Here is a 27,838-nt window from a genome sequence, read left to right on the forward strand (position 1 = left end):
CTTTCTTACGATTACGAGGTTTGTTCGAATATGAAATCCAATCTTGGAAATACAGCATCCCGCTTTTTTTTACTACCCAGGGTTTCGATACATTTCGCAATCGTGCCCGTTAAGAGTAGGTAACCCGTTCCCTGTCTTTGTTTCTATTGCATTCTATCTCATCGTATCACATTCTGTTCTGCGAGATTAGAAAATCACGACATAAACTGCCCGACCATATAGCTACGGTGTGATCATCATTAGCCCGGGTCCGAGGTAACCATCTCATGCCGCCCACTAGTGGTGTATGCCCGGCCAACTAGGCACGGTGTAAGTATCATTATAGCCGCCCACTATTCCCATCGTAGTGCTGTCTGCTTGGCCAACTAGGCACGGTGTAATCATACTTATACATAACATAAAGCATGCATGAGAGCCTAAGTGAAAGCTACAACTCTATCGGAGTGACGTAAGGTCGGTAACCTCCGATTATATTATGGAGCAACCATCATCACTATGTCTCACCTTGAAGGAACTAGTATCATGAGGTGAGATGGCCAACAATGAATAATATCAAGGAAATTATGAAATAAGATCATTAAGCTCATAATAGCATCACTTCATAAGCACTGGAATGTCTAGAAATAGAATCATCATTATGATAAAACACATCCTATCTTTTCTTCATAAGAAACTCTTAAGAATCTTTAACTTTCAACATTTGGAATGCAAGAAGGTCATGGAAATATAGAGAGGAAATCGTAGTATAGGAGTCATGCCTTTGAAAGAAAGGGTCTAGCCTTACATACCTTTATATCTTATTAACAACTAAACGTTCTCCTTCCAAGCTCACAACTCTACATTCAAGAGAATTTGTGCTAAATTAGATCATTTAAAACATGCTTAAGTCTAAACTAAAGCGACTAAGAGCTAATGAAAATTGGGCAGTATTTCCTTCTTCTTTTTTTTTGACAACTTTCTCCATATACTAAACAACTCCCAAACATCAACAGGAACACCCATAATATCATAATCAATAGACTTCTTCAAGTTAAACATTGTTCAATCCTCAAAACTCCTTTTCAAAGTCATTCATAACCATAATTACAACACAACACCATATTCATTTACACATAATACTTCCTCAAAACCCTTAGTATTATTCATAACAAGATTATACTCATAGCATACTAAGAATCGTGGCTCAAGCTAATTTACTACTCAAAATATCATTATTTCCATATTTGAGCTCATATTCTATTTTATTCTCTCATCCAAGTCATTCAACCACTCAAACACTTTTAATAACATGGAATGGATGTAAAAATCACCTTTGATCATATAGAAATGAACCTTTGATGAAGATACTTCACTAGAGAAAACCCCAACTTCAATACCAAAGGATTTCTTGACTTTTACAAAGCCTAGTGAGCCGCTTTGCACTTGATTCTCTTGATTCTTGGTGTTTAATCTTTGATTTCCCTTGGATTTGTGTTAATATGGTGTGTGGAATATTCTAGAGTTCTCAAGAGGTATGGAGAATGTGGGGAAATGAAAAATAAGAACTTGGGTCATATATTTATAATTATGAAAAATCTGACCCGACATGATTTATACAGACACTTAGAGTTCTAGACTGGTTTTTCAAGCAAAGGACATAGGTTACCCAAGCAGACAAGCTGGGGGTGGGCTTTCTACCGTTGTGGGATTATCGCATGCCTCCTCGACCTTAGAGACCTCCAAAAATATAGCTAGAAGGTTTTTTAGTGAAGAAATGACCGCAGCTCATCCCGTATCGTCACCCTTGGAAAACTAAAATAAATGCCAGGAGTGGCAGAATATGCATGCATGAATGACAATTATATTTTGCATAAAATTAAACACATAAACAATTTATATCACTTAACCAATTTATATCACACAAACACACAAATTATTGGAACCCTTATAGTTAGAACCTTAAATTGTCCCCGGTAGAGTTGCCATCAGTAGCGGTTCTATTTTTTACGATTCGTATTTGCACTTGCTTCATTTAAAAAGGAAAGTGTCCCAGGGAAGTACGATTTTCAATCGTACCGATAAAAAGGAAAATTATACTTCTACGTGGATGGTGCTCCAAATGGACTTTATTTTAGAGTCACCACCTAATTTTTGGGAAATTAGGAAAAACCAATTTGAAAAGGGTTCATTTAAAATAGTTAAATTTTAAAAGAAACCTAATCTAACCAAAGTATGGATAAGGGTTCTGGTGATCCCCCAGGGAAGGTGTTAGGCATCCCGGTATTAAAGATCCGTAAAATACAGTTGACCTACGGGTTCTAATAGTGTTACACCTCGGGAATTCCCCCGTGAACGTACAATGAATAGACTAACGAAGAATACGAGTATATGATGTTTTAATAAGAAGGGAACGACGTTTGACGACCCTAAGTAAGATTTCAAAGGCAATTGCAATGAAACGTAGGTTATGCTCCACAAATGACTAATTATAGGTTTTGAAAATGTGAAAAGTTGCAGGTTTGCATTCTGGCCAGTTGGTCGTAAAATGAAATACGGACCGTAAACTGCCATGTCGTATTTCAGCTTCCAAAAACTTCAACTTTCTGTCAAATGCTGGAATGGTTAAAAACGACATAGAATACGGACAGTAAACTGAAATACGGCCCATAAACTGAGTCGTAAACCACCATGTCCTCAGCCTGACTTTCTGCTTTTGTCATCCTTAAATACGACCACGAAATACGGTCCGTAAACTGGAATACGGACCGTAAACTGTGTTTACGACCACTGTGCACTTTCGACGACTGTTCATTTAAGATCAGATTTTAGGTTATTAATAAGAGACCAAGTTCATTATTTCATTTCCAGATGACACCCCCTTCTCGATAAAACCTCTCTCTACATTTATTCCATAAGGATTCAAGGATTATTAGTGAACAACAACATAAACTAAGTGAATCAAGTATAAGAAAACCCATTAAGGATCATACAAGTCAAGAAATCTCATTGGAGATAAACTAGGGTTTTGCTCAAGTGGAGTATTATCAACCAAGGCTTGTTCCTACGACATCTAAGGTAATATTTATGATGTTTCTATGTTGTTTAAGGTATTTAAGAGTTGAAATACTTGGATTGTAGAGAGGTATTGCAAAATGGGTCATGAATGTGGAATAGTGCCATTTTGAGAAATAGTTTAAATTGAGTTATGAGTCTTGATGTATTGTAATGTAAATGTGTTATAAATGATGTTGAGAACATGAGATGAGAAATGTACGTGAATGGACATAGTCGTGCATTATGGCCATGGATATGGATGATTGAAAAGTGAGTCTAGAATATGGATAATGTGGATGAATAATGGCTATTGTTGTAGTATTGTGAATGTATTGTTGACGTTTGAGAGTTGAAATACACTATAGAGGAATGTCGTATAAATAGAGGAGACGTTGCCCGATTTTCTCTAGTTTAGTCATGTATGCTAGCTATCGATTCTAATGATAGTATGACTTTAATAAAGGTAGAAACGTGAGCTTCGGAGGAGAACGTGCAAGTGGTAAATAGTTGAACGGAAAGGTATGTAAGGCTAACCCTTCTTTCATAAGGCATGGTTCTTTGGCCAAACATCTAAATCTTCCATAAGTCTATGATGTCTCATAAATGATTCGATCTTCCGAGCTATTAAGCTCACGATTCTTGATAGGCTATGATTGTACTAAGTTCCTCGTATGACGAGTAGGCCTATAAAGATAAGTGTGATGAATGATGATGATAATAGTGATAATGATATTGATGACGACTATAATGGTAATGGCGATGACGATAACGATGACGATGATGATAGTGATGAAAGTAGTAAAGATGCTTATGAGCTGTATGTATGTGTGCCCATGTATGGCTACTATGAACCCCTAGCCTATATGGCCAGGTAGTATGTGTATAGATGTATATGTATGTATGCTTACGTAACGCGCGCACACCACTGCAGTTAGGTACGGATAACACTGAGGCTTGGTAGGGCCAGGTATGTGTAACACTGAGCCTTGGTTGGCTAGGTATGTATGACCACCGAGCCTAGCTATGGTCGGGTACGTGAAACACTGAACCTTCGGGGTCGGGTATGTTATGTAAATGCTATGTATATGATATGATTATGTATGTGATATGATTATGTATACAATATGAATGTGAATAAGGGTATGTATACGAATACGAGTACTAATATGGAACGGATACGAATATGGATACGGATATTGAGGTATGAGCACAAACACACATTAGAATTGAAAGATTCTATGAAAGGCAACTAAGTGCCCATGGCGATAATATTACCATCTCCCATCTGGTGCTATTTCTTATGATATTCATTATGCTTCTACATTGATATTGATCATGCTTTACATACTCAATACCTTCTTCGTACTGACGTCCTTTTGTTTGTGGACGCTGTGTCATACTTGCAGGTGCACAGGGAGACAGGCTCGATCCATAGCGGTATTCTCAGAGACCACCTAACAGATCTCCATTTCATTCGGAGCCATAGCTTTTGGGTACTTATTATTTTGTGTACATATTTAGGTGCATAGCGAGGTCCTGTCCCGCCTATGTGATGTATTATACTCTCCTTAGAGGCTCGTAGTCACGTGTATATGGTTAGATATGTCTGGCCTTGTTGGCCTATATTTTGTATATCATTTTGTTAGCCTTGTCGGCTCATGTACATTGACGTGGCATAGATGTCAATTATGATGTAAAGACATTGTTGTCCAATGGGACTAGCATGATGAATGAATAGAAGTATGTTAAATTATGTGGCTCACCTAGATATAAGTATAAGTGTAAGCCAAGGGGCGCCCGGGTGGGCTAGCACTGGCCGTTCGTCGCGGCCCTCTAGACGGGCCGTGACAAATAGTATGCCTTTGTAGATATTAATTGTTTGTAGTGAAAAAATTGTTTTAGCTTATATTCCCGAAGCAAAAGAGTTTAGTCATTCATGCAAAATACGTCACGTTTCAAGAAACGAGAGGTAAAATATTTTCCCAGAATTGGGTGTTTGGGGTGTCAGACTAGAACACTTAGGCTTATACTTGAAAGCTCTTAACCTAAGTAGGACTCTACGTAATTCCACCCAAAATAGTTTTGAAAAAATATTTTTAAAGTATAGAAAATAGTTTTTATAGAAAAAATAATTTTAAGTATAGTATTATAGTCCATATATTAATCGTATTCTACATATATAGTCCATTTTATTCAATCTTTTTGTCAAGTTTTAGCCAAGTTTTATTTTTTAGTCTAAGTCTAAATAGTCATAATTAGTCCCACAAGTTCTGAATTTTAGTCCAAATCAGTCCATATGTCATGAGTCCACAGGTCTCATGAATGATCAAATCAGTCCTTAATTTTACAAAAATCGGCAGTTTTAATCATTTTATCCAAATCAGTCCCAAGTTTACATTAATGCTTCAAAATTAGTTAGCAAATTCATTTTGGCGACTTTAAAATACGACAATCTCATAAGGGCTCCAATTGCCACAATAATTACACAAATAAATATTCAAAGTATACAATATATGGAGATAAAGAGTTTCGGCCGACCAAGCCCAAAAAGAACGTATTTATGCAAGCGGGTTTGCCTTAAATCCAACGTATGCTTTATTTTGCTCCAAGAGAAAGGTCAACTCGATCTAGATACGTTAATGAGGCCCACCAACAGGCTTGGGTGGACAAGGATACAAACGGGTATGCATAATATTAGTATACTACTCAACATAGCTAAGAGCTAAATAAATTACAAAGCCAAAAAATTAATTACATTGACTTAGGCCAAGCCCATATTAATAACCAAAAGCTGTAAACAATATCATAAAAGGAAGGCCCAAGACAAAGTCCAAAAGCTGAGTGTAGAAACACGTGAGGAGGTCTAGCGGACCAAAAGAGATGCGGTCCAAAATTTGAGGCCTAAACCACAACTTTTCAGATTTCCAACTAAGTGTAAGAACTATGTTATACACAAGATATACCTCAAGTATACACACCTAGGAGAGCGTAACACCGTTGCATACCCTCCATATACTTGATATACACTTCTATTGCCTAATCAAATTTTATTCCCAGGGATACAACTACACTAAAGCTTCCAAGCATTCCAATTTTAAGCTTGATCCTAGACTTGTAGTTGGTTTTAAAGGTAAATAAATTTCCAGAATTTCACTAATGCTATTCAGTGATCTTAATCAATACTAGAAGGACTTCAAAGAATCCTTTAAATCAAACTAGAATATCTAAAGCCATCCTTAAGAACAAGTAGCTAAAGACACGACTCAAGCAATTCAAAAAAATAAAAAAATAAAAACAATAACTAAGTGTTGCAGACATCCCAATATGTCCAAGCAATGTGGCTTAAGATATAGGGTCATATGAGTGTCAAGATGGCATAGAAGCAAATGGAAGCAATGAGTAGATGGGAAATGCAGAGCAATCAGGTTAGTCAGGACAAAGGTGTTGCACAAGTGATCAACAACACACAACATTAGGCCCTACTTAGCTTTTAACAGAATCAATGGACAACACAAAGCAAGATAAAAGATTATCCTGGCTAAAGAGTTCATTTTGAACCAAGAGGGAGCTAAATTAGTTTCTAGAGGTCATGTTTTAGCCATATTTCTCACTTAAGGAGGTTATAGAATCAAACAACAAGGTTCTAAGTCATTACAAGCTAGTTTTAGCTTTAAGAGAGTTCAAATACCTAATGGACAAGTATGCAAGTTCATCAAGTATAGTAGAGCTCAAACATGGTCAAAGGGAAATGTTCAAACAAAGCACTTAGTAATTCAGGAGTTTCCAAAGATATTAAAGGAGGGACATGATAATATCTTAGGTCTTTCAACAAGGTATCAGACACGGTTGAATTTCAAAACAAGCAAATAGGGAATAAGAATATATATGAGGCAATCTCGGATTTCACAAGCAAATGACAGGAGGGAGGTGTATCACAAAAGCAAGTATCACACTCTGTCCTTTAAGGCAACTTTAGTCCTAGTTTGGAATCCCTACACTTAGTCTATTGTGTGATCACATTAGGCAAAGAGAACCAAGAAAATTGTAAGCAATACAAGTATAAAATACAAGTCACAGGTGGCAAACCAATATGAACATTACAAACCAGTAGCTAATATGAGACAGAGCAGTGATCTATAAGTCACCAACAAGTCAAAACCACCAACATTTCAGCCACACCTAGATCCCATTATTCCAGTTGCAAGCCAAGGAAACAACTTTCTTACACCTACTATCTCTTATTCCTCTTATCAAGTTCCCAGAAAGAGCAGGATCAGCAATCACACAATGATCAAACATCTAGATTCTCAAGACAAGTTACTAGTCTTTTAGGCCCTTACTTTAAACAAATATCCAGCTTAACAGTCTCATAATCCAACCGGGCAAGTTGAAAGGAGTTATTTTTGGATTTCAAATAGCTAACAGGGTTCAAAAGGAAAATCATTGTACAAGCCAAACAAATAGTAGCCATAAAACAATAAATTCCTCTTCCAAATTTTTTAAAGTCAAAATGTCCAGAACAAGGAAGTTAAAGTCCATTTCAAGGATTCTCAGAACTAATAAAGTTCTCCTATCAACATCCAAAGTCCAAACAAAAGCTTTTAGAAGAAAAAAAAAGTCTTCAACATACCAGTTTTAAAAAGAATTTGAAATCCATTTTTTCAAGTTCATATGACAAATATTGAAGGCAACAACCTCAGATTATGAAGATGGATTCAACATGAACTTGACAAGCAAAGGTCTAGATCTTTTCTAGTTCAAAATAGACAAGACAACACGGAATCACACAGGACATATTTCCAGGTTTAAAGATCATTTTTAAGTTTACAACAACCTTTAAAGGGTACTTCAAGATCAAACATACATCAAGTTCCCAACCTTGGTGTCAAAGCCAACAAGAGATTTACAGAAATACACAAATAGACCCAGGCACACACTACCAACATTTTGAAAACCATTTTATCCAGTTGTTTCCTAAAAACTATTCAACCTTCTCAAAACATCTTATGCCATTTTTTTAAGCCTAACTTCAACCATCAACAACAAGCAAAAGAGAATCATTCCAGTTTAGTTCCAACACCATTTTTTTTTAAAACCAAGGTGATTATCCTTCACATACCAAGAACTTTGAACAAAAGCTAAAAAGACCAATGAAACATCAGCAAAATCTAGGAAAAACAACACTCCAAAGCCTTCAACACAGCACAGAACCTCTCAAGAGTCATATGTCATATTCATACTCTAAATTTCAATATAACAGTAACCACAAAACTAAAACATGCCCTTCTTCACAACTTTTGACCAGTTAAACATCAATTTATTTAAGTCAACACTAGAAACTACCAAAAATAACAATATTACAACATGGATATGGAACAAGTTGTAATCTATGGAACAAGATAATATGACATAAGACACACCCTTCCCTATATATTCTTTAATCATTTTAAGTAACAACATCATCTAACCAAAACTAGAATCCCCCTGAATTCCCATAATGTCAACCCCATCAAATCATAATCAACTTTAATATTTATGAAAACAGTAATCAAAGCAAACTCAAACAACCATAAATACATACTAGTACCTGTAAGTAAACTAGAATAGGATATAAATAGGATAGAATAGAGATATTGCCTTTTTAAGGGGCAACCCAAAGATCAAAATGTGGGATTAGGTCAACAAATCAAACACCAACACCCAAATTCTCAAAATAGCCGTTTGTTCTTGATTTTCTAGTTTAGTATTACATTTTTTGAAGTAATAATAATAGTATCTCAATGATAGTATTTGTATATCATATAGTATATAGTAGTAAGATTTGGAAAATCTGTAATCATCCAAACCCTTACTATTTTCAAGAAAAAAAAATTCCCCTTCCAATGTCACAAACATTTTCAATTTATAGAATGCAAAACATCTCAACCCTAGGGACAAAAAATAAAATTCAGATTTCCCCCCAATTTCAAAAAACCCTATCCCATATATTTCAAAATCAAGTAAAAACAAAGGAATTTCACCAATTCATACCCACATAGCACTGAAAATTCCTTAATTCATGCAAATAGTACGAAAATAAGACAACAACAAGGATCGGGTGGTACAATAACAGAAAAATCCAAAAAAATCGTACCCATAATGAAAACAAATTGGAACGTTCGTCACAAAAGGACAATACACGTCCTCAAAACCCAGTAACAAAGTACAAAAATTTTCGGGGCATAACGAACCATTGATTCTCGTGGTGTAGTGGCACAAGTTTGCTAAGGGTTCTAGGACCCCGCCCATGGCATCCCACACCTTTAACGCGTTGTTACTCCCCCAAAAATAATTGGAAAACACCAGCTATGGTGGTGCAGTGGTAGCGCCGTCATCATTTTCTCTCTTAAGAGAGAGTAAAATTTTAGGGTTAGGGGAAGTGAAAAAGAACCGCGCGAAAATAAATTTAGGCGGGGTGGGGGAGGGGGTAAAGTTTATTTTATTAAACTTCCCCTCCCCTTTTAATAAAACAATATACTCCCCCTTTTTTAAAATATAACACATATTTTTTAAAAAATATAGTATGTAGTTTAAATTAATTAGATTAAAACGCCCTCTTAAAATAATATTTTGACAAAATAAAAATCATAATATGTCATTTTAAAATACAAGGTTCAAAATGAGCCCAATATTGATATACTTTTGACCAATATTTAAAAAATGAATAACAAATGCAGTAATTTATACGTCGTATTAATTAAAGATTTTTCCGAATTAGACGGAGCGGGATATGTATTTTATTTTTAAATCATGTTTCTGAAAGTAAATAACTCGTAATTTCTTGCAATTATTAATTTTTACAGAATAATAATTAAATGTCAATTTTTATTTTTTTTGTAATTTTCTCAGGATTTTTTGAAACTTTAATTTTTAGGAGCATCCTTGCCCCGTCTTTGACTCTGGAATTTTGAAAATTAAAATACGCGTCTTATGAGGTTAAAATTAGGTGTCAACACCATAGCCTGATCACTTAATTTTTATTTTTTTTTGAAAAGAAATGGCCTTGGGCCTGTTACCTTTACTCTGGGCCTCCTTATTTGACTGAGATAACTACTGTTACGATTCATTATATGCCGGCTTGACCCAATAAATGTTGTATTCTTTTTTGGTTATGTAATAATTATAGGCTTTAATTTTGTTACTCGAGTTTAATTTGTGGATGTATTCTAATGTCATGTATACTCGTTTGCATTTTGTCCACCCAAACCCGTTGGTGGGCCCCAACGGGGCCAACTAACGCATCTAGATCAAGTCAACCCATCTCTTGGAGCTTAAAATTGGAGCATACGTATTTTGGACCCGAGGTTACTCCAAATATATAACACATTCTTATTGGGCTTGGTCGGCCCAATATCCCTATCTCTTTACTTATGCGTTTGAATTCTATACTTGTGTATTCATTTATAAATTGGAACCCTTAAAAGGTTATCTTATGTTTAGAATCGCGAAAATTCAATTTTTATGCTATGCAAAACCGATTTTTGGAAAATTAATATAACGTGTTGTTCAAAAAATAAAATCGGACTATTTTAGTATGAATATTGGACTGAAAATTATCAATCTTATGAAATAGGAGACTGATTTGGACTGTTTCGAAAACCCGTGGACTATTGATTATATGGACTGATTTAGACTTATTGGACTGATTTTGACTTTCAAAACTTGGACTAAAATTGGATTAAAATTGATAAAAAATAAATATAGTTGAAATATGGACACTAATGATATTCCTTAAACTATTTTCTACATTTAAATAAAAACTCTTTAAAAACTTAAAACTTAAAAGCTTGGACTTACATGGTGCTCTACCTAGGTTAATGGCCTTCGGGAGTTAACCTAGGTGTTTTAGTTCGAAACCTAATGCCCAATTTTGAGCAAATTTTCACCACTTTCGTTTCCTGAAATGTAGTATATTTTGCATGAATGACTAACTTTTTGTCACGGAAATATAGACCACAATATGTTTTTCACCATAAATAGATTATATCTACAAAGGCATACTGTTAGAACTCGTAGGTCAATCATATTTTACGGATCTTTAATACCGGGGTACCTAACACCTTCTCCGGGGGAACACCAGAAACCTTACCCGAACTTTGGTCAGATTAGGATTCTTTTAAAATTTAACCGTTTTGAATGAACCCTTTTCAAACTGGTTTTTCCTAATTTCCTAAAAATTAGGTGGTGACTCTAAACAATATTCATTTAGAGCACCATCACGTAGAGGTATATATTTCCTTTTTTTCGGTACAATTGACAACAGTACTTCCCCGGGACACTTTACTTTTTAAAAGAGGCAAGTGCAAATACGAATCAGAAAAAAATATCGAACCGCTACAGATGGCGACTCCGCTGGGGAGTAATTTAAGGTTCTAATTATAAGGGTTCTAATAATTTATGTGTTTGTATGATATAAATTGTTTATGTGTTTAAATTTTCGCAAAATATGACTGTCATTCATGCATACATACTCCTCCACCCCTAGCATTTATTATATATTTTTCCAAAGGTGACAACGCGGGGTGAGCTGCGGTCATACCTTCACTAAAAATCTTTTTGATATATTCTTTGGAGGTCTCTAAGATCGAGTGGGCATGCGGTCATCCCATAGACTTAGAGAGCCCACCCCCAGCTTGTCTGCTTGGGTAACCTGTATCATTTGCTTGAAAAACCACTCTAGAATAATTAGCATAGAGCGAAGCCAAATCCTTACTGATATAGTACATGCTGAACATAGACCGGTTTGGGTATCTCAGACCTACCTGAATCGGACAGGAAATACACCTTACTGTGTTCAGATGGAATCAAAACCTGGAGATACTACATCCCACTATTTGCTATTTGGAAGCATTATTGTGCCTTGTGTGAAATAAATTACTGTTCCTGGGGGCGAAGGACTAACAGTATTTTGTCTTGCAGATGTCTCATGATGTGCAGTTTGACATGATTGTGGCTCCACCACCAGATTTAGTGATGTGGTGGGAAGGTTTGGCTATTAATCAGAAGAAAGAGATAAAGGGTTGCATAGAACATCTACCCTCATTGATGAATATGATTGGGGATACGGGTTTGCTAGAGATTATTAATGGTTATTGGGATAGGGATAGAATGGTGCTCAAATTTGGATAAATGAAGATGACTCCTACTTTAGAAGAGATTAGAAATGTCTTGGAAAGCGTAGGAAGCGCTAATAGGTCCAAAAAGAAGTTATCCCAAAATATCCTTATCCCTCACAAACCTACCCTAAAAGAAATCAAAGACATATTTCCTGTCAACAAAGCTGATTGGGCACAGGGACCTACTATAGCTTTTAGAGAGTTATATGGGAGGTATTCATCCAAACAGGGGTACGAAAGCCACATTCTTGTGAGTTTTCTTCACTCCAGTCCTGGGAAGCTAACAAAACACTAGACTTTATCACCTGCCTATTAGGGACCATGGTATTTCTGCTAAATACATCCCTATCTATTGACATCCGAGTTGTCATTGTTGCCTATGCTATTCTAAAGGGGGTTATATGAATGGGCTTGCCAAATATTTTGACATCGTCCCTATTATCCTATCGGATATATACCGAGCTTTAGGAAAGTGCCGCAACCATTATTATTACTTCCAAGGTTGCAACCTCTTATTCCAATGGTGGATACTAAAACATTTAGATAGAAGTGGTTTATCTTCCTGCTGAGATTCGGCCCTGAGAAAGGATGATTTAGGAATCACTGCTATGCCTTGTGGGGTTCAACATAAAAGAGGATTGGCTCACATCTTTTCCAGACTGAGAGAAGAACATATCAGGTGGAGAGTACTTGATTTTCATTCCAAGACTGTTTGTCTTAAGAGTCGTAGGCATCCATTTTTACCACTTATGGGCATTAGGGTAATCACACCCTACACACCATTGAGAGTACTTAGACAATTCGGTATGAGACAGGTTATTCCAAATGTGAGAAATATGGGAGAGTTTGTACGAGATTATGAAGAAAGTTATATCGAAGGTATAAAAGATGCCCAGAAAGATTGGATGAATGTGATAAGGGAAGATACGTTGGATGAGGATCCAAACAATCCAAGTCATGATGAAAATTACTACGAGTGGCTTAGGGCTGAGCTAACTGGTACCACTACTCCAGGACTGTATCTGTATAAATCTCCCGTGGATAGGGAAGCTGCCAATGCAATTCAGGGTAGAAGAATGAAGCGACGGATTGAAGGAAGGGAAGTGGATCATCAAGAAAAAACAGAGTATAACTAAGAGATAATTAAGAGTTTAACACACTAGGCGGATGCCTCATTGAAGAGCTTGGAATGGCTTGACACTTTTGTTAAGGAAGCCGTAGGTACAGGGACTCCATTGACTGATGATAAGAGAGGTCAGTGGATCGGGACAACATTGATGGAAAGATTCCGCTTCAATATGGAAAATGTGTCTGATCGCTTCTCATTGGAGAAAATTCGTTAGAAATTGACTGAAACCAACAGGGAAAAGAGATAGTTGTTGTGGTTCAGGGTATGACCAGGTTTGGAAGGTGTTATGCTCTAGAAGAGCATGTGCTTGAAGCGCCACGTCGCGAAAATCCTCTGAAAAGACCAATCACTGAAGGTGAAGCCGAAAACTTTTGGAGCTAAATGCCAGTCAAGGATTATTCAATTGTTCAGCACCTGCATAAGACTCCTGCCAGGATATTAGTAATGTCATTATTACTCAGTTCGTCTCAACATTGCTTAGCCTTAATGAAATCTTTGGATGAAGTCCAAGTGCCCGCCGGCACTACAAGTGAAACATTAGCCGAGATCGTGGGGTATGTTGTACGAGCCCATAGGCTATCATTTTCTGATGACGAATTACTAAGAGAGGGTAAGACCCACAATAAGGCCTAGCGCATAACAGTCAAATGTCGTGAAGAGTGTTACACCCACCCTTGGTAAGGCGTGATTGCACCCGGCACCTTACGAAAACCGAGCGAACCAACTTATACCTTGTATTCTCTATGTCTCGAATGACAAAATAAGGCTAAGGCTAGATATGAACGTAATATCATGTATAAATATATGTCCAATGGACCCACGACACCAATATAACGACCGACAGAACAAAACGAAGCTATACACAGGAACTGTCTGCAAAGCCTCTATGAACATGACTGAAGTATACAAGTGGGGACAGGGCCCCCGATATGCCCTGAACAAAAATCATACAAACATATATACATCCAGACTCGGCAACGCTCTAGGAAGAAGTGGAGCTCACCAATCAGCGCTGGTACCTGAAGGCAGCCTACGATGGTAGGTCCCCGTCTTGTCTATCTACACCTGCGGCCATGAACGCAGTGTCCACATGAAGGGACGTCAGTACGAATGATGTACTGAGTACGTAAGGCATGAATAACAACATAATAGGAAATACAGAACATAACATGAAATAAAAATAACCTGTATATCTGATTGCCTCATAAGGCGGATACCATGCATGCTTAGCTTTCTCTTAAAAACAATTACTCATATATATATATATATATATATATATATATATATATATATATATATATATATATATACAAATAATAGTGCTGCGGAACGTGCAACCCGATCCATAAATAAATAATAGTGCTGCGGAACGTGCAGCCCGATCCATAAAAAATTTATATTGCTGCGAAGCGTGCATCCCGATCCATATATATCATATCATCATCTTGCATATATATTGCTGCGGAACGAACGGCCCGTCCATTTATCCATAAATCCTACATCCAGGCATCCCGCTTCCGGGACAATATCCAGTTGATCAGGTGGCTATGCGTTTATAACGTCTCACCTTTCCCCTTACCCCATATGTACATATATATATATATATATATATATATATATATATATATATATATATATATGTACATATACATATATAACATAAGTAGCATGTATGAGAGCCTAAATAAAAGTTATCACGTTATCGGAGTGACGTAAGGTCAGTAGCCTCTGACTTATATTACGGAAAGATTATCATCGCTCTACCTCACCTTGAAGGAACAATGATTATAAGGTGAGATCAACAACAATGAGTGGAATCAAGAAAATCATGAAATAAGCTCAGTAATCTCATCTTAGCATTAAAATCATAAGCTTTGGAATCTCTAGAATTAAAATCATCATCATCATGTTCATCATAGAAAACATATCATCTTTTGTATCATAAAAAGCTTTTAAGAATCATGAACTTCTAACTTTTGGAAATGAGAAGGTTATGGAAACATATAAGGAATCATAGCATAGGAATCATGCCTTTTGAAAGAAAGGGACTAGCCTTACGTACCTTTCCGGTCGCCTTACTCTAATTACTGCACGCTTGTATTTCCAAGCTCGTTGATCTATATTTAATAGGATTCAACCATCGTTAGACTCATTGTTGTATACTTGTGCTATGTTTTCAAGTCAAACTATTTTATATCCTGCCGAAAATCGAGCAGTATCTCCCCTGTTTATGTGCCCCGAAATCTCAATTCAGCAACCAACAACAACAACAACAATACCAACATCAATAACATCATTTCCATCACTAATATCTACCATAAAACAGCCCACACGCTATTTTCCAACTTCCATAACTAACCAACTTACTATAAAACTATTTAACGACTTTGTTTTCGAGAATAAACCGGTATTAACGTAAATAGAAAGAGTTTCATACCTTACTCTTGTTGAAGTAGCAATATCCCCGATATTCGCTGTGAATCCACGTCAAAATTCACCGCAAAACAAGACTACAATCACAACCTCACGATATCCGTACCTAAACTAATATTCCGTCACTTGAAAATTGCTCACTTTTTTGATATTCTCACACCCTCAGCTATTTTTTTCTGGAATTTTCTCGGCAAATCTGATGAAAAAAGGGGGTTATTACCCTTTATATAGGGGTCAAATTCGGGTCGGGTCACTGTAGCATTTTACTGTAGCAAGTTTGTACTGTAGCGGTACTGTAGCACGCGTTTCTGCTCTATCAGCCGAACTTGTAACGTCATTAATTCTCTACTCTGATGTCCTATCGTCGAGCGGTTTATTGCGTTGGAAACTAGACTCGACGAACTTCATTTTAGGATTTTGAAACACCTTAAAACACTTCATATGCTAAGAGATATGCTTCTCTCAAATTGGACCAAAATCTTCTCACGAAACTTTACCCGTCCTTTCTCCAAAGTCGTACTACTCCATTTCTTCCAGTCATTTCCTTATAAAACCTTCCGGTATACCTTATATACATCCTTCACTCATTAAATATACTTAATAATGCTTACTCCTTATATTCCAAAGTGGTTTCACTTAACCCTAGCTCAACGTACTTATATTTCAAATTTGATAAGTGCTCTTTGAACATACGGGGTGTAACATCCTTCCCCCTTTAAAAACATTCGTCCTCGAATGTTGTAGTTTACAACCCACAACATCTCCGTTGGTTCGTTTCCTTCCTCTTAGAATACGATTGCCGTATCTTTATACTATACATTGATCAGTTTCTTCCCGCGCTCTTAACTCTTTCATTGAACTCATCTATGCACTGAATTACCTCTTTGTTCTTATGTACATAATCAGATATCAACTCGTATCCCGCGCTCCCTTTGTTTCCTTAATTGAAATCTTGATTTATCATGCCATAATCGCACATCGTCTTACAAGTACTCTGATAATCATGCCATTTTTTCGTCCTTGTCTCCCTACTAATGGGTAGCTCCCGGCTGTGGCGCCCTTTGTCTTCTTCACCCTTTAATCAATCTGTAACATCATAGATGTATAATCTTTGTTATCTCTTAAATCCTTTGTCCTCGTCCTTAAATTTTAGGAAAACTATGACAGAGTTTCCCCTATACTTCTTACTATCCAAACCCTGTACGCAGCCCAGAAAATACATTCAATGCCTCACAGGGTCAAATATATACATGCGTAACACATCTTAGCCTCACAGGGCTCTCAATATCGAACAGAAATGCAAAGATGACGAAACTTACTTCATGCGTCACAACTCGGAATATACTTGAACTTTTATCAATCGTCCTTGTATATTTCCCTGGTCACTTTCCCTTCCATTCATTGGCTATACATTTCAATAATACTTGCAACATTCTTACCATATCTCACTTATAAGCTTTTTTACCATTACTTACCTCTGTACTATTTCCTTCAACTTCTGTCATCTGCAATCATACAACTGAACTTATCATTATATTATACACGTAACTAATTCCCCCTACTTTACTGTACAATCAGCTTATCTTGACTATGACCAATTTATTCTCATAGAAGATGCACATCTTGATGACGTAATTTCAACAAAGTGACTTACCCCTGTAATCCTAATATCATCATCCTCTTCCTTTATCAACACAATTCTTCTGCTGAAATCAAGGGTTAGTAGAAGACCTTTAATACAGGGGTGCCCAACACCTTCCCCAGGGGATCACTATAACCCTTACCCAAACTTTGGTCAGATTAGGATTCTTTTAAAATTTAACCTTTTTGAATGAACCCTTTTCGAACTGGTTTTTCCTAATTTCCTAAAAATTAGGTGGCAAATCTAAACAATATCAATTTAGAGCACCATCACATAGAGGTATATTTTTCCTTTTTCCCAGTACGATTGACAACCGTACTTCCCCGGGATACTTTACATTTTAAATGAGGCAAGTGCAAATACGAATCGGAAAAAATATTGAACCGCTACACGGGGTAGATTTGGTGATTCTTGATATAGTAGATTTCAATGTTATATTGGGTAAGAGTTGGTTGTCTTCTTATCATGTGATCCTGGACTGTCACGCTAAGACAGTCATACTAGCTATGCCTGTTGTTCCTAGACTTGAGTGGAAGGGTACTCCTAGTCCTTCCTCGAAGAAGATCATTTCATTCCTTCGAGCCCAGAAGTTAGGGGATAAAGGATGTTTGGCCTACTTGGCCCATATTCGTGATACCAGTGCTGACACTCTGTCACTTGAGTCTATTCCTTTGGTGAGCGAGTTCACGGATGTGTTCCTTACCGATTTGCCAGGTATGCCACCCGATTGTGATATAGATTTCTCTATCCATTTGGAGTCGGGGACTCGCCTTCTATTCCACCATATCGGATGGCGCCGGCTGAGTTGAGCGAGTTGAAGGAACAGTTGCACGACCTTCTTAGCAAGGGATTCATTAGACTGAGTGTCTCTCGTGCTTTATGTGAAGAAGAAGGATGGGTCGATGCTGATGTGTATTGATTACCGCCAGTTGAACAAGATCACCATTCGAAACAAGTATCCTACTTCCCGCATTGATAATCTATTTGACTAGCTTTAGGGAGCTTCCGTGTTTTCTAAGACTGATTTGAGGTCAGATTATCACCAGTTGAATATCCGGGCTGAGGATATTCCCAAGACGGCCTTTAGGACTCATTATGGTCATTACGAGTTCCTTGTTATATCATTTGTTCTTACCAATGCCCCAATCGCCTAGACCTGATGAATTGTATTTTCATGCCATACTTGGATTCTTTTGTCATAGCCTTCATTGATGATATTCTGGTATATTCGCGCAAACAAAAGGATCATGAGAAACACTTGAGTATTTTTCTTGGTTTGTTGAGGGAAAGTGTTACACTCCATAAATTTTAGTCAAGTGTCAATGTATTAAATGAGAAGTAATGTGACAATTTAGGCATATGAAGTCCTATCAATATGAGTTTGGCTGGAAATAGTTGATTTAAGATCAGTACCAAATAGTGAAATTCGTAAGAGTTCTCAAGCTCGTCTAAATTTCAGTAGGTCTGACTTCTAAGCCAGTTTTGTGAAAATAGATTAGGAATTTGGGAAAAATTCCTTAACAAAAGTTGTAGATCTTTAAAATACCTTTCCAAAGGTAGGTTTTCCAGCTTCAGCAGAGCTCTTTGCTAGGATTTATGCCTACTTTACTGAGCATCATCTATGCAGTGCGAAAATTAGGTGCGCGCGGTGCCCCAGGCCAGATTTCCAGGAAACTCAAAATTTTGACGCTGTTAAAATGCATACACTGTGTGTGCCACCCTGGGAGACGCCCCAAGCGACGCACCAGGCCATTTTACGCCTGAAGCGATTTTTCCCGAATTTTATAAAGGCCTAACTTCGTTATATTCATTCCCACTTCGTTTTGGTCGACTTCCTGAGAGGAAAGAGCCCTAAAACATCCCCAAAAAATATAAGGTATGTTCTTGATCAGTTCCTATAATTTCAACATCAAATTAACACTAGTTCATCTTCCAAAAACCCTAGATTCTTGAAACCCAAGAAAGAGAAGAAGAAAGGGACGTTTGGAGAAGTTAATATTCCTTCAATAAGGTAAGATCCTTGACTTTTGTGATGTTATTGAAAGGGTTTAGACTAGTGTAGGTTGTCCTATGAGATTAGAATCTATGATTGATTCATGAAGTGTTCAAGAACACGTTCTAGTAATGAAAACCCTAGCTTTCGTTTGTAAGAAGGGTTTATGGGTGGAAATAGGTTAGAGTTCTAACCTATCCTATCTAAAAATATTGTAGACTAATTGGTGGATTGTGGGAAGTACGCTTGAGCGGGAATTAAGGTATGTCTCTTTTTGGAAACTTGTTTTAGATATATATCTTTTTTTTTTGTTAAAGGTTCTTTATTGAATAAAGGGTGAACTTTTCAGGCTTTTGAACTCTATTCCTTGCCTTGATTATGGTTGGTGTGCGTGAGTGGGAAAACCCACACTTAAGCTTGATTGTATTATCCTCTATATACGTATATGAAATCATAATCGTTTTTCCTCGATAAGAGATAATCAATAATGATGGCTAAGGATTGGTATTAATGTTTTCATGATTAATTATGACATTGAGGTCTTGGTTAAAGTGTAAACGTTTTCAAGACATTCATTGAAATGATTTATATTTAGGATATGGCATAATGAACTTTAATGCTAATTGATGGTGTGACATACTTTGAGACAAATTGTGAATCGACTTCTATGCTTTGAACTTTGTTGTTGTGTTTGGCCTAGCTACTCGGGAGGAAGGGTAGCCGTTATGGATCCAAGTGTGGTAATTGCCTAGCCATTCGGGAGGAAGAGTGGCCACTACTGGGTTCGCTACCCGGAGTGTGGTTAATGCCTAGCTATTCAGGAGTAAGGAGAGCCACCGAGAATTCCATATTCCGGTGTGGTGCGCTGTGACAAAGGAACCTCTACGGTCACCCCTTCGATGTGCTTGATTCTTGGGCTTGTATTGACACGTGTGATATTCTTATTCTTTCATGGCACTCTTGTTGATAATCTTGATCAATTGTAAAAGGCATATTTTAAAGTTGTAATTGACAAGAGGCTTCCAAATCGGTTTTGATAATGCTTATTGAGATACACCAGTTGAATAACTATTTTTACACTGATTTTATACGATTTTCAGAACTGACTTCTTTATGTATTATTGTGCTTTATTTTCATATTACTTGTTGTCCCCGAGGCACTCACTGAGTACGAAGTACTCAGGCATACTATTGTTGTTTTTGATGGTATGTTAAGTAACTGTGAAGAGCAGGTTCTTGATACTTCGGGCGTTTAGGAAGGACTTGCGGTTGTTGCTGATTTGGTGAGCCCACACATTGATTCGTGGGACACCTTATTTATTTAATTCCATTTATTTATATTAGTTTCCGGGCTGCGTCCCGATGAGTTAGACATTTATTCCTTATTCTTAGAAGCTCTTTAGTATACATTCGAATGTGGGTAGAAGAAGAGTTGTTGTTTAACTCTTTCAGGCACACTATCATGTTTTGGTTAAATTATTTAAATTATAAAGAGTTCCGCTGATTTAATTCATATATTCATGTTTTGTTACATTTATTTTATAAACTGTTGGAGGCGAATATTCAACCTGGTGGGTTCTAGTGTTATTATTGCGTCGTTTAGGTTCTTCCAGTGTTGTTCATGTCGTCGGATGCTGGTCACGTCGAGGGTGGGTTTTTGGGCGTGACAAGCTTGGTATCAGAGCCTAGGTTTAAATATGTCCTAGGAGTTGTCTGTATCTTTGGAGTTGTGTATGGTGGAGTCTTCCTTTTGCAGCATGATCGAAAGACTACCAAGGCATTTATAGGTATTTCTCATTCTTCTTTATTCTAGATTATGCTATAGAGCTTGAACTTCCGTTAGGATCATTCTGACATGTCCGATAATTCGTGCCTCGCAGAAATGGATTTAACTCGCGCGGGGACTGCTAATCAGTGAAACAATGGTGGTTCTAACTCATCGTCTGGAGGATGAGCCGCTAAGATCACTAACCGTACCACTGCTGGGGTCGAGAACGGTAATTCCTTGGTTGGGTTTGCCGAGCAGTAAGAGAATTAGAAGGGAGAAGAGAGGCTAGACAGGGAACAAAGTAAGAAGGCCCGATCTACAGGTGGTTTCAGTAGTTCACAAAATGGAGGGCAAAGGAAAGGGTATTCTCCACCTCAACAGTTTGTTTCTCAGTCTAATATGGACTTTCCATCTGGTGGATAAGGTCAGAGGAACAATGATCAAAACAGATATTTGCAAGGTAGTAACCGACAAGCATTTAGATGGGAGGATCGTATTTTTCACCATTGTGGGATTAGGGGTCATATCAAGAAATATTGTAAGAAGTGGCTTCGTGAAATGGCTAACTCTTCAGGCCAAAGGAATAATTCATCTGATGGTAATGCTAACAACTCTGATAATGTCCGTGGTAATGGGGCTGGTAAAAAAGTTGCTAACACCGCTATTGGGAGACAAGCTCAATTTATGGTTCTTACTATATGTTCTTTTGAAGTGTATTCGTTGATTGATTTGAGTTCGACTCTTTTTTATATAACTCAGTATCTTGCCCTTGATTTTGGTGTGGAAGTCAAGCGATTGTTAGAACCCTATATATGAATACCCCTACTAGTACTCACGTTAATGCTTCTAGAGTATATAGAAATTGTGTTGTTGTGATTAAGGGACGTGACACCATGGCTGATTTGTATAAACTTGAGATGGTGGATTTTGATGTAATTATGGGGATGGACTAGTTGTCTGCGTGTTATGCTAATGTGGATTGTCGCCATAAGTTAGTTCAGTTCGCCTTTCCTGAGGAACCTGTTATTGTGTGGGAGGGTGAAATCGCTAAGCCAAAGGATAGATTTATTTCTTATCTTAAGGCTCATAAGATGATTACTAAGGGGTGTATTTACCATTTGGTTGTTGTCAATGATAAGAAGGTCGTAGTACCTGAATTTGTATCTGTTCCCATAGTTAGTGATTATCCCAAGGTGCTTCCCGAAGATCTCCCTGGCATCCCTCCTGATAGGGTTATTGATTTTGGGATTGATTTTATTCTCGACACCCAACCTATTTCTATTCCACCGTATCGTATGGCTCCAGCGGAGCTAAGGGAGTTAAAGGATCAGTTGAAGGGCTTGTTGGATAAAGGTTTCATCCGACCAAGTTCCTCACCTTGGGGTGTTCCAGTCTTGTTTGTTAGAAAGAAAGATGGTTCCCTTAGGATGTGTGTTGATTACCGTCAACTTAATAAAGTGACCATTAAGAATAAATATCCTTTGCCTAGGATAGATGATCTATTTTACCAATTTCAGGGTGCTAAGTTCTTTTCAAAAAGTGACCCGAGGTCTGGGTATCACCAATTGAAGATAAAGGAAAAGGATATCCCGAAAACCGTTTTCCGTACTCGTTATGGGCACTTTGAGTTCCTAGTCATGTCCTTTGGGTTGACTAATGCGCCTGCTGCCTTCATGGATTTGATGAGTCGTGTGTTTAAGCTTATCTAGACCAGTTGATTATTATGTTTATTGATGATATTTTGGTGTATTCTAAAAGTCGTGAGGATCATGCAAATCACTTGAGGATAACTTTGACAACACTTGAGGAGAACGAGCTTTATGAAAAATTCTCTAAGTGTGAATCTTGGCTTGAGTCTGTGCTTTTCTTGGGTCATGTGGTGATTGGTGGCGGCATTAAAGTAGACCCTCAGAAAATTTCAGCGGTTAAGGATTGGCCTAGACCAACTAGTGCGACGGAAATTTGTAGCTTCTTGGGTTTGGCAAACTATTACAGAAAGTTTGTGGAAGATTTTTCGTCCATAGCCTCACCATTGACTAAATTGACACTAAAGACTGCTAAGTTTCAGTGGTCTGAAGATTGTGAAAAGAATTTTCAAGAGCTTAAGACAAGGTTGACTTCGGCTCCTATTTTGACTTTACCTTATGGGTCTGGTCAATATGTAGTGTATTGTGATGTTTTCAGACTTGGTTTGGGTTGTGTACTGATGCAGAATGGTAAGATGTTTGCTTATGCTTCGCAACAGTTGAAGAAGCATGAGAAGAATTATCCGACTCATGACTTAGATTTGGCTGCCGTGGTATTTGCCTTGAAAATTTGGCATCATTATTTGTATGGTGAGCATTGCGATGGTTTTACTAACCATAAAAGCTTGCAATACATCTTTAAGCAGCGAGAGTTAGATTCCAGACAGAGGAGGTGATTGGAGTTGTTAAAGGATTATGACTTAAACATTTTGTATCATCCTGGTAAGGCTAATGTGGTTGCTGATGCTTTGAGTAGAAGATCTATGGGCTTGTTGGCTTATTTGCGTGCACATGGCATGCCCATGGAGGAAGGAAATTCGAAGGCTTGCTAGTCTTAGGGTCAGACCCGATGAAACTGAAGATGGAGAGTTAGTGGGAATCACGCCATCACGGTCTGACATTGTGGAAAGGATTAAATCCAATCAATATGATGATGAGCTTCTGACAAAGCTAAGAGATGGAGTCGAAAAGGATGAGTACACTTTGTTTACTGTTGGGACTGGCAATAGTGTTCTGCGATTGCAAGGAAGATTGTGTGTTCCCGATGTTGATGGTCTTCGACAATAATTGATGATGGAAGCTCATAGTTCCAAATATTCGGTTCATCCAGGGTCCACCAAAATGTATAAGGATTTGAAACAACACTATTGATGGAAAAGCATGAAAGCTAATATTTCTAACTTTGTGGCTAAGTGTTTGAACTGTCAACAGGTGAAGGCTGAACATCAAAGGCCTGGAGGCCTGGCTCAGAATATCGAGATTCCGCAGTGGAAGTGGGAGGAGATCAACATGGATTTCGTTGTGGGTCTACCCCGCACAAAGACCAAGTTTGATTCGATTTTGGTAATCATCGATAGACTCACGAAATCTACCCATTTTCTTCCTATGAAGACGTCATATGCTGCGGCGGAGTACGCCAAGTTATATTTGAAGGAAATTGTTAGGTTACATGGTGTTCCGACATCCACCATATATGACAGAGATACGAAATTTACTGCTCATTTCTCGCAGACGTTTCAAGAAGGTTTGGGGAGTAGAGTGAAATTGAGCACTGCCTTTCATCCTAAAATTGACGGGCAGGCAGAGAGAACTATTAAAACTTTGGAAGATATGTTGCGTGCTTACGCAATCGATTTTGTAGGAAGTTGGGATTAACACCTACCTCTTGTGGAATTCACTTACAACAATAGCTATCAGTCGAGTATTCAGATGGCTCCTTATGAGTCTCTTTATGGGAGGCGTTGTCGGTCTCCAATTGGTTGGTTTGATCCAACGAAAGTAGAGTTGTTGGGTCCCGATTCAGTTCATGAGGCGATTAAAAGGTAAATCTTATTGTGCAACGACTGAAGACCGCTCAGAGTAGACAAAAGTCATATACGAACATGAGGCGTAGGAAATTGGAATTTCCTGTTGGTGACAAGGTTTTCTTGAAAGTATCACCTATGAAGGGGGTAATGCGTTTTAGCAGAAAGGGAAAGGGAAAGCTTAGTCCTTACGAGATTACAAAAAGGGTTGGGAAGGTAGCTTACGAGTTGAGATTACCGGTTGAGATATCCATGGTTCATCCGGTGTTTCATATTTCGATGTTGAGATTGTTCAAACCTGATCCTTCCCATGTGTTGCACCACGAAGATATTGAAATTATGAAGCTCTGTCTTATGAAGAAGAACCAGTTCGGATTTTAGATCGCCAAGTTAGAAGGTTGAGAACAAAGGATGTTACATCAGTTAAAGTTTTGTGGCGAAGCCATAATACTGAGGAAGCTACTTAGGAAGCAGAGGATGACATGAAGAAGAGATATCCTTACTTGTTTCCTATTGCAGGTATGAGCTAGCGGATTAAATCCTTCATAGATGAATCGTTGTATTGTTTGAAAAAATTTGTGGTTTAGTGAATTCTTTCTAGGCCACGATTCTCATTCGAGGACGATTGAATTTAAGGGGGGGGGGGGGGGATAATGTAACACACCGTAAATTTTATTCAAGTGTGAGTGTATTAAATGAGAAGTAATGTGACATTTCAGGCATATGAAGTCCTATCAATATGTGTTTGGCTGGAAATAGTTGATTTAAGATCAATACCAAATAGTGAAGTTCGTAAGAGTTCTCAAGCTCGTCTAAATTTCAGTAGGTCTGACTTCGAAACCAGTTTCGTGAAAATAGGTTGGAAACATGGGAAAACATCCTTAATGAAAGTGTAGATTTTTAACATACCTTTCCAACGGTAGGTTTCTCAGCTCCAACAGAGCTCTGTGCTAGGAGTTATGCCCATTTTACTGAGCATCATCGGTGCAGTGCGAAAATTAGGCGTGTGCGGCGTCCTAGGCAGAGCCCTAGGCCAAATTTCCAGGAAACTCAAAATTTTGACACCGTCAAATTGGATAAACTATGTGCGCCACCCTGGGCGACGCACCAGGCCATTTTACGCCTGAAGTAGTTATTCCCAAATTTTATAAAGGCCTAACTTCGTTATAACTTCGTTATATTCATTCCCACTTCGTTTTGGCCGACCTCCTAAGAGGAAACAACCCTAAAACATCCAAAAAATATATAAGGTATGTTCTTGATCAATTCCCATCATTTCAACATCACTAGTTCATCTTCCAAAAACCCTAGATTCTTGAAACCCAAGAAAGAGAAGAAGAAAGGGACATTTGGAGAAGTTAATATTCCTTCAATAAGGTAAGATCCTTGACTTTTGTGATGTTATTGAAAGGTTTTAGACTAGTGTAGTTTGTCCTACGAGATTAGAATCCATGATTGATTCATGAAATGTTCAAGAACACATTCTAGTCATGAAAACCCTAGCTTTTGTTTGTAAGAAGGGTTTATGGATGGAAATAGGTTAGAGTTCTAACCTCTCCTATCTACAAATATTGTAGAATAATTTTTGGATCGTGGGAAGTACGCTTGAGCGGGAATTAAGGTATGTCCTTTTTTGGAAACTTGTTTTGGATGTTTATTGAATAAAGGGTGAACTTTTCAGGCTTTTGAACTCTATTCCTTGCCTTGATTATGGTTGGTGTGCGTGAGGAGGCAAACCCACACTAAACCTTGATTGTATTATCCTCTACATACGTATATGAAATCATAATTGCTTTTCCTCGATAAGAGATAATCAATAATGATTGCTAAGGATTGGTATTAATGTTTTCATGATGAATCATGACATTGACATCTTGGTTAAAGAAGTGTAAACGTTTTCAAGACATTCGTTAAAATGATTTATCTTTAAGATATGGCATAATGAACTTTAATGCTAATTGATGGTGTGACATACTTTGAGACAAATTGTGAATCGACTTCTATGCTATGAACTTTGTTGTTGTGTTTGGCCTAGCTACTCAAGAGGAAGGGTAGCCGCTGTGGATCCTAGTGTGGTAATTGCCTAGCCATTCAGGAGGAAGAGTGGCCATTATCGAGGTCGCTACCCGGAGTGCGGTTAATTCCTAGCTATTAAGGAGTAAGGAGAGCCACTGAGAATTCCATATTCCGGTGTGATGCTGTGACAAAGGAACCTCTACGGTCACCCCTTCTATTTGCTTGATTATTGGGCCTGTATTGGCATGTGTGATATTCTTATTCTTTCATGGCACTGTTGTTGACAATCTTGATCAATTGTAAAAGGCATATTTGAAAGTTGTAATTGACAAGAGGCTTCCAAATCGGTTTTCATAATGCTTATTGAGATACACCAATTGAATAACTGTTTTTACACTGATTTCATACGGTTTTGAGAACTGACTTCTTTATGTATTATTGTACCTTATTTTCATATTACTTGTTGTCCCCGAGGCACTTACTGAGTATGAAGTACTCAGGCATTCCTTTGTTATTTTTGATAGTATGTTAGGTAACGGTGAAGAGCAGGTTCTTGATACTCCAGGCGTTTAGAAAGGACTTGCGGTTGCTGCTTTTTTGGTGAGCCCACACATTCATTCATGGGACACTCTATTTATTTAATTCCATTTATTTATATTAGTTTCCGGGATGCGTCCCGATGAGTTAGAAATTTATTCCTTATTCTTGGAAGCTCTTTAGTATACATTTGAATGTGGGTAGAAGAAGAGTTGTTGTTTAAATATTTCGGGCACACTATCATGTTTTGGTTGAATTATTTAAATTATAAAGACTTCCGCTGATTTAATTCATATATTCATGATTTGTTACATGTATTTTATAAACTGTTGGAGGCGAATATTGAACCTGGTGGGTTCAAGTGTTATTATTGTGGCGTTTAGGTTCTTATGATGTTGTTCATGACGTCGGATGCCAGTCATGTCTAGGGTGGGTTTTGGGGCATGACAGAAAGGAAGCTTTATGCTAAGTTTTCTAAGTGTGAGTTTTCACTGACTCAGTAGCATTCTTTAGGCACGTTGTGTCTAAGGAAGGGATTATGGTAGATCTCAAGAAGGTTGAGGTAGTTAGAGATTGGTCCAG

The sequence above is a fragment of the Lycium barbarum genome, chromosome 7, assembly GCF_019175385.1.
Source record: "Lycium barbarum isolate Lr01 chromosome 7, ASM1917538v2, whole genome shotgun sequence".
NCBI classification, from domain to species: Eukaryota; Viridiplantae; Streptophyta; class Magnoliopsida; order Solanales; family Solanaceae; genus Lycium; species Lycium barbarum.